Source organism: Felis catus, chromosome E1, assembly GCF_018350175.1.
Source record: "Felis catus isolate Fca126 chromosome E1, F.catus_Fca126_mat1.0, whole genome shotgun sequence".
Classification (NCBI taxonomy): domain Eukaryota; kingdom Metazoa; phylum Chordata; class Mammalia; order Carnivora; family Felidae; genus Felis; species Felis catus.
In genome coordinates, this window is record NC_058381.1 from 26,837,710 (window position 1) to 26,859,637 (window position 21,928).

The 21,928-nt window shown below is 39.5% G+C and overlaps 1 long non-coding RNA gene across 1 annotated transcript; it reads right to left on the minus strand.

Moving 5' to 3' along the window:
* Positions 1 to 1,971: 1,971 nt before the first annotated feature.
* On the minus strand, positions 1,972 to 19,776 carry LOC123382014. The gene is made up of 3 exons (XR_006589763.1): positions 18,112 to 19,776; positions 12,647 to 12,710; positions 1,972 to 5,188 (listed from the first exon to the last, which is right to left on the minus strand). It is a non-coding gene; the product is annotated as an uncharacterized LOC123382014 (long non-coding RNA).
* Positions 19,777 to 21,928: the final 2,152 nt, after the last annotated feature.

Genomic DNA, 21,928 nt, shown 5'->3' on the forward strand with positions numbered 1-21,928 from the left:
CACCAGGAAAGCCAAGAACCTGCCTAATCGAAATGGACACTAGCTGAAACAGGCTGCACCTTCACGGTGTAACTACAACCTGGCTGTTCCCTCTCTAAGCCTGAGGGCAGGCCTGGGTTAAAGTGTCACTCAGTTCCTATAAGGGCAAAGAGAGAGGAGCCCAGAGGGATCCATACCCATGTGTGATCCAAGGACATTGTGCATGATCTTGACTGCTGGGGAAAATGACCTGGTCAATGTCTTGGAATCTAACCAGCCAATAGCCACTTCTGTCAGGGAAGTTAGGGGAAAATGCATATTACCTATTTAATTACATTGACTCTACTTTAGAAGGTAGATATTTTTCTTGCTATATTACCCATGAGAAAATTAAGTATCAGAGAGGTTGAATGACTTGTTTGAGGTAACACAGTGTAAGTATTAGGAATTACAGGGGTGGGTTGGAGGAGGTTGATCAGGAGAGATTTTTTTTTTAAATTTATTTCTCAGAGAGAGAGAGAATGAGACAGAGTGTGAGCAGGGAAGGGGCAGAGAAAGAGGGAGACACAGAACCCAAAGCAGGCCCCAGGCTCCAAGCTGTCAGCACAGAGCCCGACGTGGAGCTCGAACTCATGAGCCATGAGATCACACATGACCTGAGCTGAACTCTGACACTTAACCGACTGAGCCACCCAGGTGCCCCAGGAGAGATGCTTTTTGAGCATGGCACATCATGAAGTCACTTACATGGTCATCTCAATTGTTGTCTGTTCAAGTGAAAAACAAAGTCAAATGAAAGTGCTATTCTATTAGAGGCACCCAAGGAAACAGGGCCCAAAGTCACCTTTTTTGTGGCTTGATAACAGAACAGGTAGGAAGAAGGCATCTCTTTCTACTTCAGCAAAAAAGTGGCTGCACTGTCCAGCTGTGGTTGGTGATTTGCGTCTGTGAATAGCCACTCAGAAATGCATGTGAGACCTGCCCTCCCCCCATATATCCTTGAGAGATACAGAAGTGACCTAAGGTTCATATGATCGCCTTGTAGAGGCTGCTACTGTCCACATTATCCAGTTCTACTGTCAAACTAGAGTGGCCCAGAGAAATGTCTGCTATACAAACATTACAACTCTGACAGAAAACTCTGTATTTGTTCCACCCCCACACTTAGCATTCAAGTTCCCAGAAGTTTGCAATTATCCTCAAAAGATGTTTCCAGACAAGACTTACTCAGCTTTGGTTTTTGGTAGGATAAGATTATTTTGTTTTGTTTTATTTTTTTTATACTTGGCTGACCATTCACATTCCACCCTAGGCTGGTGTATAAAAGCCAGTCATGAGCCACATATCTGTTCCCACTCACTTTTACCTGCTTGTTCTTTCTCTCCTAATCCTGGATTCTTGGTCTTATATGCCAATTTGATATCTGCATCTCTCTTTCTTTGTGTCAACCCAACTTCATTCTCTGCTGGATTATACTGTTTCCTTTAGGCTGGTTGGACTTTGACCTCTTGCTCAGTTTTCAGCTATACTAGTTCCTCTGGCTTGGTATCCCATATTGATTTAGCTGAGAATCTTCATTCTCATCCCCATTATTGCAGAATTCCACCAGCTACCTGCACCTGGGTGGCATGTATTGTCCAAGCCCTGTGACTGGGAAAGAAAACTATCTGACAAAAACAATGGCAGAAGACAGGGAAGAATTGTTTTCAACCTGCACTTGCTGTCACTGCCAGCCAAATTTCTACCTGCCCACCTCTGTCCCATTTTTCTTCTGGCTCCATGAAATTTAGGAAGGATAATATATATATATATATATATAAAATATTATATATTATATAATTAATATATTATATTATATATTATATTATATAATTAATTATATATTATATATTATATATAATTAATATATATTATTATATATTATATATATATTAATTATATATTATATATATATATCTTTGGTTACAACAATTTTGGAAACCGTTTGGCAGTATCTACTAAAACTGAACATATGTATATACGTTTACCAAACAATTCTACTCCTAGATACATTTCCAGTAGAAATGCATACATATGTTCATCAAAAGACACGTACAAGAATGTTCACAAGACTATTCATGATAGCTAAAAACTAGAAACAATCCAAATGTCTAATAGCAGTAGAGTGGATAGAGTAGTATATTCATACAATGTGCTAATATAACAATGAAAAAGAATAGACTACTTCTATGCATGACAACATGGATAAATCTTACATATACAATGTTGACCCAAAAAAGCCACACACAAAAGAATACATAATATATTTTCCATTTATATGAAATTCTAAAACAGGCAAAACTAATCAATGTTGTTGGAAGTCAGAAGAGTGATTACCATATGGGGAGTGGTAACCAGATGGGGACATGAGAGGATTGGTTGCTGATAATGTTTGTTTCTTAATCTGGGTACTGATTAAACTAGTGTGTTCACTTTGTGAAAATTCATCCAGCTGTATACTTGTGATTCATGTATTTTCCTATATATGGTCTACGTGAATAAAGTGAATGACAGAAGGAAAAATTTCCTTGCTTTCTCCTGAAAATGTAGTTATTAAAGACACTCAAGTTTAGTGGCTGAGTAAATGGGTTTTGTGTTCCTACTTGTCATTTTGAAAAACATAGCAATTCCTATTAACCTATAAAACCTATAGATTCTGCTGCTATAATGGAGACATCCTTCCCCAACCCACCTCCAGTGGACATCATGGTATTTGGCAGGACATGATCAGTGGTATTGCATACAGCCAACACTACACAGGTCTCCACCCCTTGGTTCCCAGATGGAATGGAAGAAACACCATTGTGGGCCTACCTCTAAGAAGGAGTCAGGGGGTATTGTGGAATGAGTTAACCAGTTGGCTGGATAAGACAGATTGCAGGCTGCAGAACATGGAGCGACAGCAAATGTCGACATTGTCAAGGGTTAAAACTGTAATAGATGGCTACAGAGATTATCTTAGTGAATTACATGGCCAATGAGACTAAGCAGAGCAGCAGAGGCTAGGTGCAGCACAACAGGATGGAAATGGAGACCATTAGGACAGAGCAAGTAGTTTTGGTAAAAAAAAAAAAAAAATAGTAATAATAAAATAAAATAAAGGAGCATAGGAATGAGCAGCCCCAGGCTTTTAATAGGGCCTTTACAGCCTCCATGGATTGGAAAAGAACTATGAAAGGTCTGAACTGTTCTAGACAAAAATCCTTTACTCTTTGTGTTACTATCCAGCTTCCCTTTCTGTGCTGTTTTGGTGACATCCCTCACTCATATCTTACCTCCCATCTTCTAGGATTTTGGTTCCTTGAACCTTTCTCAGCTCTCCTGGCTTCTATGATTTGGGCATCTTCCATCATCTGAGGTGAGAAATCCCACGCTTTAGCCAACAACCTCCTGCTCTCAACCTCTGACTCTCCCAACCCCTCATAGGTCAACAATACTCCTCTCCTTCAGTCACCATCACCTGACTGGGGTGGGGATCCTGGATAGAAAGAAAAAGAGCAGCTGGAACCAAGCAAGGCTGTCTTCTCAGAACTCAAGATCACTTCTTCGCTGCTACAGCCACCACACACTTTGTGTGAAACTCTGTCCCTGGTGCAGTCTGTCCCCTTTTGGACTGAGTTGCTGTAATTGACAAACCCATGTAAACTGGCATAGAAATTTAAAATGACACTAGTATCCACTAGTGTCTGCCTTCCAGGTTGGGAATTCCTTCATGCTATCGTTCCTTCCTGTTTCCTTTGCTTCAACTTATTTAACTCTCCTTGTTTTCCCACTTACATTGGTTCTATACCTTGGCACCATTCTAAGACAGTCTAGTAGGTACTCTATTCTGGCCCCTCTAAGATGCTACCCTACTTGGCCACTTTTGTCTCATTTTATCCTACCAGGAGACATTAATCAAAATTCTCTTTGTTTCTATAGTATTTCTTGCTGTTTACATGGCTATTTGATATTCTCTTTCTTAAAATGTTGCAAACTAAGATCTGAACCACCAGCAGCAATACAGGGTAATGGAAGTCCATATTTTGGAAACTGATAAAATGGGGTTGAATTCCTGGATCTATCACCTGCTAGCTAGGAGACTTTGTATAATTTACTTGACCTTTTAAAGCCTCAGTTTCATCATTTGTAAAACAGTGATCTAGTCTGGAAGTGTTGGGAACGTTTAGCAATATTATGTGAGGATAATATCTATGAACTACTTAAATGTTTGTTGTGATTGTTCAGAGATTTGTTTTTAAGAACAGGCATTAACTACCTTCCAATTACTGAATAGTGTTATGGAGTCAAGCTGATCTGAAAAAGAAAATGCATTTGCTGAGAAGTACACAAATGAATCCCTTTCTATAACTGTCTACCGAGAGAAGCATAAATAGTGAGCTCTGCAAAGAAGCACATACTGAGGTGCAAAAGAATGCAATTCAAGTATAAAAATTAAGCACCAAAATTACATTATGCATTAAAAAATACAAATATTAAGAAATTGATAGAATCAAGAAAAAGTCACAGTCCTAAGATATTGCTGATCTCAATAAATGGCTTTTGATTGTGGAAAGACCTAAAAGAAGCTGACTCCAAAACAGTCTAGAGAATTCTAGAAAGAAATAGTATTTATGTTGAATGTTGCAGCAGACCAAGGCCACAAAAAGAAATGCAAGGGTTTGGGCAGCAATAAGACAAAGGCCAATTAATCAACAAAAATCAAGAATGAGTAAATAAATATCCAAGGGCAGAACAAGATAAGATGACCAAAGTACATACAGCCTGCAGGGAGGAAAGCTATTGATCAATCAAACAGTTGGCCTCAGAAAGGGTCACAGGAAATGTGGAAGAGGCAGAGTTAGCAGAACAGACAGTACCCAGACCCAACAGAGAAGGACTCTCAGTATAGAAGCAACATACTCTTTTAGCCTCAACAAAGCCATTACAGTTCTCTCACCCTGGTGAGAATGCGTCTGCAGTGAGCCTGGTCTGTAGTCTTGCTGGTAACTGTAACTAGATGGTTAGGAGTGAGAAGGAGACTTAACAAGGTTCCTTGGAAAGTATTTCAGGGCTGTCTTGGCTAGCTTCGTATGCAGGTTTATCTGTCACTGATGGAAAGGGAGGACTTGACTGGAGCATGGATCTGATCAGTAAATCTTCGTGGGCAGTCCTCAGGTCCACAGCCTTCCTGGTTAATAAAATGGCAGGATTATATTTCTAAGAAAAATATTTAGTGTGTCTAGCAGTGTCTAGCAGTCTTCCTGGTTATACACCACAGTGGGGAAATAGAAGCAGCATCCTGTCCTTGGAACATCTTTTCCTTTTAGATGTGCAATGCCAAATACATCTTTAAAGAGTCCCAGAAAGTCAGTCTTCAAGCTCCTGAAGGAATCTTTTGTATGTTTTTTTATATAGTCGAACTATGTTCCACAGAAAATTTGGGAGTAACATACTGTAGCATACTGGAAAGGGTACCTGTTTCAGTGCCTGACAAATCTAGTTTGAATTCGAGCTTACCCACTTATCAGCTGTGTGACTTTGCACAAATTATTTAATCACTCTGAGTCTCAGTTTCCCTGACTAGGAAATGGAGATAATATCTATCGGAGAGTTGTTGTGAAGGCTAACTGTGATTAAGATATATCTCACTGTAATACCTGAAACATTGAAGCTAACGGCACCCAGTAAGTGGTAATTCTCTTTCTTTTCTGCTGATTTTTAATGGACAAAGCCATATCTCATCTCTTATATAAGGTTCTCTCCATCTAGCAACATACTTGAACTTTTTACAGACATACTTGACTGCTATCTTGATCCTAGATGTTCTTATAAGAACATAAAAGGATTTGTAACTGGAGTATGTAACTACAGAATGATTGCTCTCCAAAAACGTCCATCTCTTAATCCCTGTAAACTGTGAATATGTTGCCTTACTTGGCAAAAAGGATTTTGCAGATGTGTTTAAGGTTAAGAACCTTGAAATGGGGAAATTATTTTGGATTATCCAGGTGGGCCCTACTTAACCACATGAGTCCTTAAAAGCAGCAAACCTTTCCCAGCTGCAGTCAGTGAAAGGGAGATGTGACTACGAAGAACGGTCAGAAAGATTTGATATAAAAAGGACTCAACACACCATTGCTGGTTTGGAAAATGGAAAAGGGAAAAGCATACCGTGAGGCAAGGAATGCTGGCATCCTGTAGAAGCCGAAAAAAGCTAGGAAACAGATTCTTCCATAAGGCCTCTAGAAAGGAATGAAACCTTTCTAATATCTTGATTTTAGCCCAGCGAGGCTGTGTTGAACTTCTAGCCTACAGAACTTTAAGATAATAATTTTGTGTTGTTTAAGCCCTAATGTCATAATAATTTGTTATAGTAGCAATAGAAAACCAATATATACAGACACTGAAAAGGGCTCAGGACCACGGAGGTAATGACAGTATGGCTTCCAATTAACCAATTGATTAATCATAATAACCAAGCAATAATTATTTATGATATGATAAAAATTACCTTCACAACTCCTCAAAAATAATATTCTAAAGTATTTTTTTCTAATCTTCAATTTTAAAATGCAGATGTGGTCAAGCAAATCTGGTTATCACTGCTCAAGAGTAATAAGAGGATTTTCTTAAAATGTGGAGTAAAAAAAGAAGACAAATATTTGTGGCAAGAGTTCTAGATGGACCATAAGCTGTGTCTCCACCCTGAATGCAATTATGTCAAGGTGTCTCCATCACTCACCATCACTCTCTTCATAGAAAGAGATAATGTGCTTCATGGGAAAAACAACTGGATTCTTTAGAGCTCATGTACTATCCTCAAGCTCCCAACTGAGACTTCCAGGAGTGGCAATTTACTCAAGTTACCTTTAGTAATAAATGATTTATTTTAAAGATGCATTTCATAAAAACCCAGGGAAGGATGAGCAATCACAGTCAGGAAGAACAGGAATAGGAGGGCGGCTGTGGATTCAAGGCAGTTCTAAGACTTCAGCCATTGAGTTTTGTGAATTCTTACTCTTAAGTGACTCAGCTACTCCCTATGTCTGCCACACTCTCCACTCACTACTGTCTGGATTTTTTACCATCTACTCTGTGTGTCTTCTCTGCATTATAGGTTTTGTTTACTCATAACTTGGCTTAGTCATAACTTAGTCAAACCTTTGACTCATTCAAGTCCTCCCCTGACTTCCCTGACTTCTCTTAACCCCATAGTCTTTCTGCTTTATTCATACATTTATTAATTTGAAAAATACCTATTGAGCAACTACTGTATGCTCCCATGCAGTTTATTGTCTAGTCAGAAAGACATTAGTCAGATAATCACAAAAGTGCTTCAGGTGCATTCTAATTGCCTCGGTTTATTTGTTCAAACCAGGCCTTGGGATCAGTTGCTAAACTACCCATGAGCTGGCCATCTTCAGGGCAGCAACAATAGGCGGTCATGTCCACAACATCCAGACAGAGCTAATTGGACTAAAGGCTGGCATTTGACCATGGACAATTAATACACGGGCTGATCAGCAACCTGCCGCTTAACTCAAATTAATAAGCTTCTCTTGGAAGGAAGAAATTACAGTGCAGCAGACATTATATAGAATTGACATGTTTATCATTGGGAGATAAACCTTACACTCCAGAGCAGTAATCTAAATGTGCAAGGACTTCACCCATAGGGAATTTTCTCATTCATGAGATAGAAAGAGGGCACTTGTTTGAATCAAGGATTCTGAGCAGGGTGCAGGGCAGAGAGCAGGGGTGGTTTTGAATACAGCATCAGGCTGCGTTAATCACTCAAATGATGACCAGAGTGAGGCTTAGGGAAATTCTGTCCAGTTCCTTGCAGGAAAACAGCATAGCCTTAGATAAGGGTAAATCAGTGATAAGTTTCTAAGAAATTTGCTTCCTGGGATCCCTAGAAGAAAGTGGCGAGAGCAAGAGGCCTTTGGATTCTCTGGGACAGTCCTTAGTCTGGGCCTAAGTGCCATAGGTTTCAGCAAAGCGCTAACTCTTATGTCAGATGTAGAACCATTGTGTTTATCTTAGGCAGTTCTCAATGAAACATGGTATGCAAAGGCATCATGGCCCAACTATAGCTTATGACCTTGGCTTCCCCTGCTGGAACCCACAAACAGGAATTTATGTGGGGAAAGCCAGATTAAGTGGCAGCTCCCTACACTGTGGATTATATGGTTAGCAACAAAGTTGGCAAGGCTCAGTTGCTACAGGTGCTGTGTTGCATTACTGGTGTGGTTGAAAAGGAAGTAAGAACACAGAGACATTGAATAGTAAGGGCATTTTCTAGAAGGCAGATCAACTGGAGGGCTGGTGGTTCCTGAGAGTTTGTGTATTTTGGTTTTTGGAACAGGATATTAGCACATTTGTTCTGTTGTCTGAAGATAGGCTTGATTTTGAAATAAAAACACACAGAGAACTGAGTTTTCTCTGGGACCATCTGGTAGTGTGTCCTAAACCTGACTTGGACAGAAGTATTTAGTGTTGGCCCAGAGTTATCTGAGGTTATGGTGGTTCATGCAGACACTAGTCATGATCCTGGAACAAATAAGCAGAAATCCAAGAACTGTAGACCTGCCAGGAGCAGGAGAACACTGACCAACAAATTGGATGTATTAGCACTCATTGTGAAAGCCCAGGAGTTGGGAAGTGACAGGCATGAAGACTATTTCACTATCTGGAAGACCTCTGGCTGCTAGATACCACTGGCATCCCCCGTCCTCACTCGATACTACATATTGTAGATAATCTGGCTCAGCTTTCTTATCTTACGGGTATAAATACTAAGGCCCAGAAAATCCAAGTAACCTTGTCTACTTCAATTAATGGTTGAAACAGGAATAGAACTCATGGGATGAACTCTCTTTAAACAAGGTCTAGCAGGAAACAATCATGGTCAAAGCTGAAAAATAGGCGGTTACACGTCTTTACTGTGAATATCACCTTTACATGAATGCTGAGAATCTATGTGTTCAGTGGTTTCTTAGCATGTAGCAATGGTGTTGATAAAATTGTTTTAGATCCTCTTTAACAACTGTTGAGTGATATAATTTAACCATCAAGTTGGGCAAGGCAGAAATTGCAGGGGCCCTTGATCCCCAACCCATATCCAGTCCCTCACCAAGTCTTGTCAATCCCATCTTGTGTCTACTTCTCTCCTTTTTCCCCATAGCCATTCTGATCTGAACTACCATCTTCTCTTGCCTGGACTTCTGTGACAGCTTTTTAATGATTTGCCCATATTTGTTCTACCTCAAATCTACTTTCCTCACAGTAGCCAATGGTCTTCCCCATCCCTCTTATTTAAAAAAAAAGTTACTTAGTAGACTCTTATTTGTTAGAGCAGTTTTAGGTTCACATAAAAATTGAGCACATAGTACTCTGTACTTATAACCCCACTCACTACTCTACTCCCAGCTTCCCCTATCATTAATAATTTGCATTGATGTGGCACATTTGTTACAACTGATGGAACCACTATTAATACATCATTATTAACTAAAGCCCATAGTTAATATTGGGGTTCACGCTTTGTCTTTTACAGTTCTATGGGTTTTGACAAGACAAATGTATCCACTATTACAATATCATGCAGAACAGTTTCACTAACCTAAAGAAGCCCCTGGGCTCCACCTATTCATCCCGTGCCAGTAGTCTTTTCAAAATGCAGATCTCACCCTGTCACTTAGCCTGTCACCTCACTGTCTCATCTTATTCCACTCTCTTTTTAGTTTTCTATTTCCAACCTTATAGGTCTTGTTTCATTTCCCCAAACCACATTCCATTCTTCTCCAGAGCTTTGCTCATGCTGTTTCTTCTTCCTGAAATGCCCCGTTCTACCTCCCAGCCCTACCCCCAGGGTCTTATCATGGTTTATAATATGTTTATGGGTGTGATTATTGGATTCAAATCCTTTTTGACTGTGAACTTCTTACTGGCAAAGCTGTGCCATTGTATCCACACACCTGGCACATAGCATGTATGTAATGAATATTTGTTGAGTAGTGTTATAAATAAATTAATAAACAAACAGAGTTTCACCTGACTGTGTAGAGCTTAAAAAGAGTAGTGAAGATTTGCAATGACCATAAGGAATGAAAGGAAAAGCTGATGGGAAACAAGTAAAAAGGTTTCTAGGCTGAGAACACAGGTTGAAAATTTGCAAAAGCCTCAATCCATTAGATTGTGTCAAGGAAGAGTGCCGGACGGATGACAGAGAGTTTGGGTAGAACCATTCTGGTGGTGATAGAGTACAGGATGTGGCCATAGGAGGACACTGCAGTGGACTGGAAGTGAAGATGCTGAGTTTGAAAGGTCAAGGAACTAACTGGGACGTTAAATGGGTGCTCCACAGAATCAATAAATTCCCCCTCCTCACAGAATGAAGAAATAAACCAGGCATTTAATAAATGTGAAGCTGTAACCAGGTTGGTAGATGACATGAGAGAAGATGACTAGTTGAATGGCATGAACTTCGGGGCGCCTGGGTGGCGCAGTCGGTTAAGCGTCCGACTTCAGCCAGGTCACGATCTCGCGGTCCGTGAGTTCGAGCCCCACGTCGGGCTCTGGGCTGATGGCTCAGAGCCTGGAGCCTGCTTCCGATTCTGTGTCTCCCTCTCTCTCTGCCCCTCCCCTGTTCATGCTCTGTCTCTCTCTGTCTCAAAAATAAATAAACGTTGAATGGCATGAACTTCAGTGGGGCAGAGGTTTTTCATAGTAGAATAAAGAAATTATTTAGAAGGGTCTTGAGGAGCTAGAAGACTGTTGCTAATGCCTCTCTGTTTGTGGGGTATGGGGAATAAATAGCTTCTACTTGAAAGGACTACAGGGGAAGTGGTAACCTCAGGGGAAAGCCAGGTTTCAATTCAGGCTAGAAGGTGGAGAGAGATTAGCTAGATCTCTGGTTGCATGTGACAGAAATCTTCTCTAGGTATCTGTGGCCAGTAGAGAGTAGATGATTGGGGGAGTATCCAAGGGTGTCTTGGACACATGGAACAAGATGGTAGCCAAAAGTTCACCATTATGGGTCAAGAGAGGTGCTATGAAGGTCTTTGTGATCTGGGGAGATACCTCAAAAGGTATCTGCTATAGGTAGTTCTGTGAATAAGTAGAAGAAGTAAGGGAGTTACACCAACAGACAGGGGTTCCATAGGACACAAATAGAAATGTCTGGTGGGGTGAAGAGAAGCAGAAGTGCAAAGAAGTATGAGTATTAGAGTGGCTTTTGGGTTCTAAACGGTGGTGTCAGGAAGGTGGTATCTAAAATGATAGCTATTGGAGGACCAAAAAAGCACGTGGTGACAGTTGTACCATTTGCCCACCACCTGAACTCCTATTCCATTTCAGACATCTGTCTGCTCCCTGTTTGATCTTTACCCATTGAATTTGAATTTCTGACCTCCCCCATTTCATTCCCTTCCTTTGCCCCTAAACACATCTTAGATCCTCACTATGCCACCAAACCCTCTGCTACCTCTCTAAGAAGTTACATCCTGGATTATTTACTAAACTAATGGCCAGTGAGTGGGTATAATGCTGACCCAGCCTGCCCCCTAAGCCCTGTCAAGCCTCTTCTATCTTCCAACTTACCACATATTGTAATTGTTTTTTTTTTATTTTTTTAATGTTTATTTATTTTTGAGAGAGACAGAGACAGAATGCGAGTGGGTTAGCGGCAGAGAGAGGGACACACAGAAGCAGAAGTAGGCCCCAGGCTCTGAGTTGTCAACACAGAGCCTGACGAGGGGCTTGAACTCACCAGCTGTGAGATCATGATCTGAGCCAAAGTCGGACACTCAACCGACTGAGCCACCCAGGTGTCCCTGTAATTGTTTTTTATATGTCCTCTCTTCTTCTAATGAGTTTCTTCAGGACAGAGGCCATTTTTTGTTCTTGTTTATATTCCTTTCCTATAATGTTTAACACATTTCCTGTGACCTCAACAGGGGTTAATTTGTTGGATGAATGACTGAATGAATAACTGAGTGAGTAAATGGACTTTGATCTCTTATTGCCCTGTTTTCCTAGCCTATAAATGTAGGGCTCTAGGAGATGACCTCTCTGACAAGACTTTTCCATTCTTGCCCACCTTTTTCTATGAATATAAATTTCCTAGCTTTGATCCATGCTTGCCAGATATAAATCATCTGCTGGGGTAGACAAATCCAGCTCACAAGACACCCTGTCCCAATTATTTCTGGCCTCCTTCCCCACATCCCTCCAGAATGTGAGCCTAACACATACTGAGTGTTTTTTCCATTTCCTAAAATTTGCCTCTACAACATGGTTTGAGTCCTCATCCCCAAACATTGGGATTAGGGCCAGATCACCTGGTCTGTATTCACCAGACTGATTCTTTTCCCACTCTCTACATCTCTGCCATTCTAGCAGAAAGGAAGCCCAGGGTAAGTGTATAGAATGAGAATTTATATAACCATGATGATCACTGAATTCAGTAAAGTGATTAATTCTGGGAGGTGGGATGAGACCAGGGAGCTATGGGGCCTTCAACTATGTAGATGATAATTTATTTCTGAAGACGTCTACATAAGCATTCAGTGTTCTTTATACCTTTTCTAATTCTTAAATGTTTCAATTAAAAAATTCAGAATCATAAGTACTCAGGTTTTACCTTAGTGGAATCTCTGCAGGTGGATCTGGGGAATGAGAGAGCACTGGCTGATGGACTCTTGAAGCTAGGGGGAATTCAATTAAAATGTTTAGCATAAATAGGGCATCAGTAAACAAAAAAATTTAGAAAAGTGTAGATGCTTAATAGACCTATAAGACAACATCAAGCAGAATAACATTCACATTATAGGGGTCCCAGAAGAAAAAGAGAATGAGAATGGGCAGAAAACTTATTTGAAGAAAACCTTCCTTAATCTGGGGAAGAAAACAGACATCCAGGTCCAGGAAGCACAGAGAGTTTCTAATCAGAGGAATTCAAAGAGATCCACAACTAGACACATTATAATTGAAATGTCAAAAGTTAAAGAATTTTTTTAAGTTTATTTACTTATTTTGAGAGAATGAGAGAGAGGGAGAGAGTGAGTAGGCTAGGAGCAGAGAGAGAGGGAGAGAGAATACCAATCAGGCTCAGCACTGTCAGCGCAGAGCCCAATGTGGAGCTCGAACTCACAAGGTGTGATATCATGACCTGAGCTGAAACCAAGAGGGAAGTTCATAGCAATACAGGCCTACCTCCAAATACAAGAAAAAATTCAAATAAACAATCTAACTTTATACCTAAATGAACTAGAAGAACAAATGAAGCCCAAAGTTAGTAGAAAGAAAAAAAACAATAAGGATCGGGGTCACCTGGCTGGCTCAGTCAGTGGAGCATGCAACTCTTGGTCTTGGGGTTGTGGGTTCAAGTCCAACGTTGGGTGTAGAGATTACTTAAAAATAAGATCTTAAAAAAAAGAAATAAAAAATATCAGAGTGGAAATAAATGAAACAGACACACGCATGAAAAGAAGAAAGAAAGAAAGAAAGAAAGAAAGAAAGAAAGAAAGAAAGAAAGAAAAGATTAATGAAACTAAGACTTGGTTCTTTGGAAAGATGAATCAAATTGACACATCCTTTAAGTTAAACTCACCAGGAAAAAAAAGACATAGGGCTCAAATACATAAAATTAGAGATGAAAGAGGTGAAGTTGCAATTGATAGCACAGAAATGCAAAAGATCATAAGAGACTACTATGAACAATTATAGGCCAACAAACTGAACTACCTACAAGAAATGGATAAATTCCTAGAACCACAATCTTCTAAGATTCTTGAAGAAAGAAGACTCAAAAATTATGAAGAGGGGGCACATAGCTGGCTTACTTGGTAGAGCATGTGACTCTGGATCTTGGGGTTGTGCATTCGAGCCCCACATTGGGCATAGAGATTACTTTTTAAAAATTAATTAATTAATTAATTAATTAAAGAAAAGAAAAGAGTCATGGAGAAATAGAAAATCTGAATAGATCAATTACTAGTAAGGAAATTCAATTAGTAATCAAACCCTCCCCATACTGGTGAATTCTACCAAACATTCAAAGAAGATTTAGTATCTATCCTTCTCAAACTCTTCCAAAAAATTGAAGAATACAGAGTATTTCCAAACTAATTTTTGATGACAATATTACTTACCCTGATACCAAAACCAGACAAGGGCACCACAGAAAAGAAAATTACAGGCCAATATCGCTTATGAACATAGACACAAAAATCCTCAACAAAATATTAGCAAACTAAATTCAACAATACATTAAAAGTATCATACACCATGATCAAGTAAATTTATTACAGGGATGCAAGAGTGGTTCAACATCTGAAAATCAATGAATGTGATACATCACATTAACATAATGAAAGATAGACTCATATGATCATCTCAATAGATGCAGAAAAAGCATACAAAATTCAACATTCACTTATGATAAAAACTCTTAACAAAGTGGGTACAGAAGGAATATATCTCAACATAATAAAGGTCCTATATGACAACTGCACTGATAACATACTCAAAGTGAAAAGCTGAAAACTTTTTTGTGCTCACTCTCACTCTCCTGACTGAGTCACCCATGTGCCCTACCACTTTTTTTTTTTAAGATTTTATTTTTAAGTAATCTCTACACCCAATATGGGGCTTGAACTTACAACCCTGAGATCAAGAATCACATGCTGTACCAACTGAGCCACCTGGGAACCCCTCTCTCTCACCACTTTTATTCAACATAGTATTTATTGGAAGTCCTAGCTATGGCAATCAGGCAAGGTAAAGAAAAACACCCAAATTGAAAAGGAAGAAGCAAAATTGTCACTATTGAAGATGACATAATAATATGTATAGAAAATGCTAAAGATTCCACCAAAAAAGCCCTCTAGAATAAGAATAAGTGGGGCTCCTGGGTGGCTCAGTAGGTTGAGCTTCAGCTCAGGTCATGATCTCGTGGTTTGTGAGCTAGATCCCTGCATCAGGCTCTCTGCTGTCAGCGCAGAGCCCACTTGAGATCCTCTGTCCCCCTCTCTCCCTGGCCCTTCCCCACTCATTCTCTCTCTCTCTCTCTCTCTCTCTCAAAAATAAGTAAGACATTAAAAAAAAAAGAATTATGGGACACCTGGGTGGCTCAGTCAGTTAAACATCTGACTTCCACTCAGGTCATGATCTCAGGGTTCGTGAGTTTGAGCCCCACATCAGGCTCTCTACTGTCTGTGCAGAGCCTGCTTTGGAAGCCCTCCCCCTCCCCACTGCTCCTCCTACTCTCTCTCTCAAAAAAATAAATAAACATAAAAAAAGAATAAAATTAAAGTTTCAGGATGCAAAATCAACATACAGAAATCTATTGTGTTTCTATACACTAATAACAAACTCTTAGAGAGAGAAATTCAGAAAAAATCCCATACACAATTACAACAAAATAAATAGACAGATAGATAGATAGATAGATAGATAGATAAATAAAATACCTATGAATAAATTCAACTAAAGAAGTGAAAGACTGGTACTCTGAAAACTATGAGACATTGTTGAAAGAAGTTGAAGACAACACAAATAAATAGAAAGATATACCATGCTCATGGATTGAAATAATATTATTGAAATGTCCATAATATCCAAAGCAATCTGCAGATTAAATGCAATTCCTAACAAAATTCCAATGGCATTTTTCACAGAACTAGTATAAGTACTCTAAAATTTGTATGGAACTATAAAAGACCCCAAAGAAATCTTGGGAAGGAAGAACAAAGCTCCCTGATTTCAAAACACTATTACAAAGCTATAGTAATAAAAACAGTATGGTATTGGCATAAAAACAGACACAAAGATCAATGGAACAGACTATAGAGCCCAGAAATAAGCACACAAATAAATGGTCAATTCTTTTACGACAAAGGAGCCAAGAATATACAACAGTGAAAAGATAATCTCTTCACTAAAAAGATAAATCTCTCCCGAAATTGCACAACCACTTGGAAAAGAATGAAACTAAAGCACTACCTTACACCACACACAAAAATGAACTCAAAATAGATTAAAGACCTAAATGTAAGAACTAAAACCATAAAACTCCTAGAAGAAAACCTAGGCAATAAGCTCCTTAACACCAGTCTTGGCACTACATTTTTGGATCTGACTGCAAAGCAAAAGCAACAAAAGGAAAAATAAACAAGTGGAATTATATGAAACTAAAAAGCTTTTGCAAGCAAAGGAAACCAAAACAAAATTCCAACCTATAGAATGAGAGAAAATATTTGTAAATCATATATTTGGTAAGGGGTAAATATCCAAAATATATAAAGAACTCAAATAACTCAAGATCATGTGAACAAACCAATGAAAAAATGGCCAGAGGATCTAAATAGACATTTTTTTCAAAGAAGACATACAGCTGGCCAAAAACGTATGAAAAGATGTTTAGCATCACTAATTATTAGGGAAATGCAAATCAAAACCACAATGAGATATCACCTCACACCTGGGAGAATGGCTATTATCAAAAAGACAAGAACTAACGAGTGTTGTCCAGGATATGGAGAAAGGAAACCTTCATACACAGTTAGTGGGAATGTAAATTGGTGCAGCCACTGTGGAAAACAGTTTGGAGGTTCCTCAAAAAATTAAAAAAAGAACTATCATATGATCTAGGTATGCCAGTTCTGGATATTTATCTGAAGAAAACAAAAACACTAATTTGAAAAGGTATTTGCACATCTTTGTTCATTGCAGCATTAGTTGCAGAAGCCAAGATGAAAACAACCAGTGTTTATCAGTGGACAAATAGGTAAAGAAGATGTAAATATATGCAATGGACACTACTCAGTCATAATAAAGAAGGAAATCTTACCATTTGTGACAACATGAATGGATCTTGTGGCTATTATGCTGAATGAAATAAGTCAGAGAAAGACAAATACCATATGATTTCACTTATGTGTGGAATTAAAAAAATAAATCAACCAACATAACTTACAGAGAACAGATTTGTGGTTATCAAAGCAGAAGGGGTTACAGGATGGGTGAAAGGGGTAAAGTGGGTGACAGATGGTAACTAGACTTATTGCGATGATCACCTTGTAGTATATACAAATATCATATTATTATGCTGTATACCTGAAACTAATACAATGTTATATACCAATTTTACCTCAATTTTTAAAAATGTTCAGCAGAGAGGGGTCAGAGGGGCAATGGAGGGCTTCTGGGTACAAAACCAATATCTTAAACTACAAAGCTGTAAGCTCAGTTTGATTGACTATGAAAGCCTATGAATCTATTGTGTGTACCAGTGAAAAGTCTCAAAACAGGCAATTCCCAGATTATTAGTTTATTTGTTGGTTTGTCTGGAACTGGGAACAAGTTTTTCTATAGAAATAATATTACAAATGGCAGCTCTGCCCCAAGGCCACCCACAAAAGCTTACAGAACCCTAATGTACATAAAACATTACACTAAAAATACTAAACACCCTGACCACTGTTTATAAAAGTGTTTCTGTGGGAAAAGTGCATTTAGAGTTTTAATGCCAGTAACACATATTCCTCAGCCTTGTGAATTCTCTGGACTCTTGACCTATTCCCACAGTGCTGAATCATTCTTATCAGAATGGTTCCATATGTGATAGAGGGCAGATTAGTTGCCTTCTGTTCCTACAGGATTCAAGCTGGAGTTCCAAGTAATTCACCTCCATAGAGATGATCCCAGCCCCACCATGTACCTTGGCCTGTGGTCTAAGTTTAGCATCCTAAGCACAGTAGGGGGCCTCTTACCCCTACTGCCTTGCACACCCAATGACAAGCTGATCCTTAAACTGTGTCACATTAGGACCTCATTTGTATATTTCTGGGACTTTTTCTGAGAACAGGAGTCCTCATCTCATGAGGGAAATGCGTGTAAGAGACTTTGGGACTAGTACAATCCCTGAAACACTGGGAAAGGAGATAAGCATGGGACAACCTTTGAATAGAGGATAGCATGACCAAGAATTCACCCTGAAGTTGGTTAAAATAAGATTAAAAATGTTCTTCAGGTTAGGATACTAGTTGCTTTGGCAGGAGAAAATATTCCTCAGTGTGATACAGAAGAGTATACTTGAATACTTACACTTGGAGGGCTCACTTGGAGAACTGAAAATTGAAAGATCCACATGGTATTTGGGGGCCTGAAAGACAAAACTATCATTTCTCCATAGGCAAAATGTCTTGCCTATTGGCTACAAAAGTCCTAATTGTAGGAAGCCTTCTCACTACATCCAGAGTCCTAACCATAGTGGTGGAGGACAATGACATTTGGTGGTCCTGGTGATCAAGAAAAGTGGTGAGGATTCCAAATTCGACCCTTAAAAGAGCCACAGAAGCCTTGAAAAAGAATATGAGTCCCTGGGATCAGAACTAGAACAACTTTGGACAGGGGCACTTAAAGCCCTAGTACCACACAACTTATTTGGGTAACAACAGTCTGACTGGGAAAACTACCTTGTCTATAATCTTGATGAGATTATAAATCAAACTGCTTTGTTCTCCCATAGTCGAGGAGTTAGGTAAACAGACTAGGAATGAATCTTGAATGATGTGGCCTAGACACTGAAAATCCAGTTGACACCCAGCAGCTGTATCCTCAGACTGTCAAGGACTTCTGGCCACTTAAACCTCTAGAGATGTCCTGGTTCCTGTCTTTCTCTAAGCAGATTCCCCAGCTTTCCCTTTAGGTCTATTAGCTACATATTATCCTCCTAAAACATTTATTTTCTACTCAAGTTTTTCAGAATCTATTCTTATTGTGAACAACTGAGGAACTCTAACTAATACAGACCCTACTGGCAGAATGTTGATAGATCTGGGCAGATCTGCCACTACAGTTTGTGAAGCAAGGAAGTGTAATCCACTGAAGGCATAGTTATAGTATGCCATCTCCACAATAGAAAAATGATGATTCATATTGAGGTGTAATGGGCCCAACTTTCACCTGAGAAGGCAAAGGTGTGTAGGTAGAGGGAAAAAATAATGTTTTTATTTAAACATTACTCTAGGAGCAGGTCACCAATTCCTAGCTCTTCACTGTTCTAGTAACATGATTAACATGATGGCATAATATATATGATGGCTGTATTCAGTAGTAACCATGGTTTATATTTATTTACAGAAATAAACATATTTATGTTAGTGGAAAGATTTCTAGGAAAACAGGCAAACTGTAATGCCATTCCCTTGTCATCATTTAAAAGGAGTGAATTAAGATTCGATGTTAGATTAAAAATAACAACTGAGACAATTGAGTATGGAAATGTGTCTGCTTAATTAAACCAAACAGTTGGCCAAATAAAGTAAGGTATGTTTCAACTTAACCAGTTGGCATTTTCTGTTTGCTCCATGATTAGCAGGCCGAATGGCTCGGCTTGTCCGAAAAAGAGTAGGCTTTATCCACTAATACCTGGTCCAAAAAGGTGCCATCCACCTCACCAGATGGTCTGTGTACTTCAGCCCATGCTGTAGCCTGGTTTCCTTAGGCATAGGACGGGATGTTTCACATTCCAGTGGAGTACAGATTTGTGGGTTCTAGTCTTCAGATTGGAGCAATGATGGACTCAAGGGGGTCAAGCAGATTTCTCTGGTCTAGTTGGTTTCTCTCCCACCTGACATGGGGCACTGCAGCATAGATAGAAACTGGGATGTTCAATGTACATGCTGTCCCTGGATTCCTGGCTCTGACTGGAGGCCCATGACCCAACCATGACCTGGAAAACCCATTCCTTCTCCCTATTGTCACATATATTTTTTAATGTTTATTTATTTTTGAGAGACTGAGTGTGAGTGGGGGAGGGGCAGAGAGAGGGAGACACAATCTGAAGCATGCTCCAGGTTCTGAGCTGTCAGCACAGAGTCCGACACGGAGCTCAAACTTGTGAACTGCCATATCATGACCTGAGCTGAAGTTGGCCACTTAACTGACTGAGCCACCCTCATTGTTACATTTCTGCCATCCCCTTGCCTCTACCCCAACCCCCAACCAAACCCTCTCTTATCCGTGATCTCTGTTTCCAGAACTTCTTTTTCTTTCTTTCTTTCTTTCTTTCTTTCTTTCTTTCTTTCTTTCTTCTTTCTTTCTTTCTTCTTCTTCTTTCTTTCTTTCTTTCTTTCTTCTTTCTTTCTTTCTTTCTTTCTTTCTTTCTTTCTTTCTTTCTTTCTTTCTTTCTTTCCTTCTTTTTGAGAGAGAACCAGCACATGAGTGGGGGAGAGGGCAAAGGGAGAGGGAAAGAGAATCTCAAGCAGGCTCCACAATCAGCCTGGAGCTTGACACAGGGCTCAATCCCACAACCTTGAGATCAAGAATCAGATGCTTAACCAACTGAGCCACCAAGGCACCCCGGGAAGTGCTTTTAAAAACATAAATAGAGGAGCCTCCCTGCTATATGAGTAGGGCAGAACAATAGATCTGGTGCCATGTGATGATCCTTCATGTGTATTCCCTTCAGAGTTAGGAATCTTCAGCAGGTATATCTTGATCCCCTCCCTTTGTAACAGTTTTATCAGCCTTTCTACCTCCTTCATCTTAGTCCCATTGCCCTTTGTAATAAAGAGTAGGGAATTCTGGCTCTGTAGAATTACCACAATATCTAGAGGTCTTCTATCTTCTACTGATGTCTGAATTCTGGTACAGATCTTTACAAAATAAAAACATCAAGGAGACCACAACTTCTCCCAGATCTTGAAGGAAAATGAAAGACTGACTTATGATTGGGTAAGTCTAAATATATGGCATTGTCATGTTGTCTAAGCAGTGTCTCAGTCATTTAATGAACAGTACTTTCTATGACTTCCTGGAGGTCATGCTGTATCTACACAACCTCCTTATATACTTCCCCAACCTAACATGAGCCCACAAACCAGGTTCCTTGACCACCAGCAGTACTACAACTCCAGGCCAACTCTAAGAATAGTGTTATAGACCCTCATGGTTGTTCTACCCAGCCAGATTCACCAAAGGCATTTGAGTTATTCCTGGGATTCTCACAGGACTCTTCCTTTACTGGACCAAAACTAACCTCCTCAAAAGGAAGAAAAAGTTTCCCTCAGATCCAGAGTTAAAACATTCTAGCAGTTGAAGACTTGCTTATCTCAACCATACTTACCTGGACCCAAACAGCTCTACACTATTGAAACCAATGCCTTTAACAGTGCGATGGGGGCCATATTGCCCCAAGATAAGAGAGCCATGGCTCTGGCAACAATCAGTCCCTATGGAGGAAGCTGGCTTGGTTGATATTAACTACCTGATTTAATAATGAGAATCATTTAACATCATGGCTATGTTAGAGGTTTGAAAACATCAAACTAGATACAGGTATCCCATGCCCTGTGACAATGTGCGTAGGCCACTGAACCCTGGAAAAGCTGAGATAGACTCAGGTGAGCTCCTTTCTTTGAGTGTTTTGATTCTTTTTTAAAGTTTTATTTATTTAAGTAATCTCTTACACCCAACGTGTAGCTTGAACTCATGACCTTGAGATCAAGAGTCACATGCTCTTCCAACTGAACTAGCCAGGTGCTCCTGATTTTAATATTTATTATAAGTGAGATAGTGAAATGGCCAGGTAGGTTCCCTATTTCAAAGTACCAGGAAGTAGAGGAAACATCCCTACTCTTGAAAATTCTTCTGTGGTTACAACTAACAAAGGCAATCCAAGGTCTGATGTTCACAGTGCCTAGCACAGGCACCAAGCACCAGGAGTAAGTCAGGGAGACATTGAACACTATGAAACCTTTTCACCAGGACCAGTGGCTATATTTCACTAGTAGGGAACCCTTTCACAAGCACTTTGCCTTATTATAAAGATACATGGATTCACACCTATCACACCTCCAAAGGACATCCTGCTAATTTAAAGCATTAAATATAAGATAAAATCTTAAGATACTAGGAG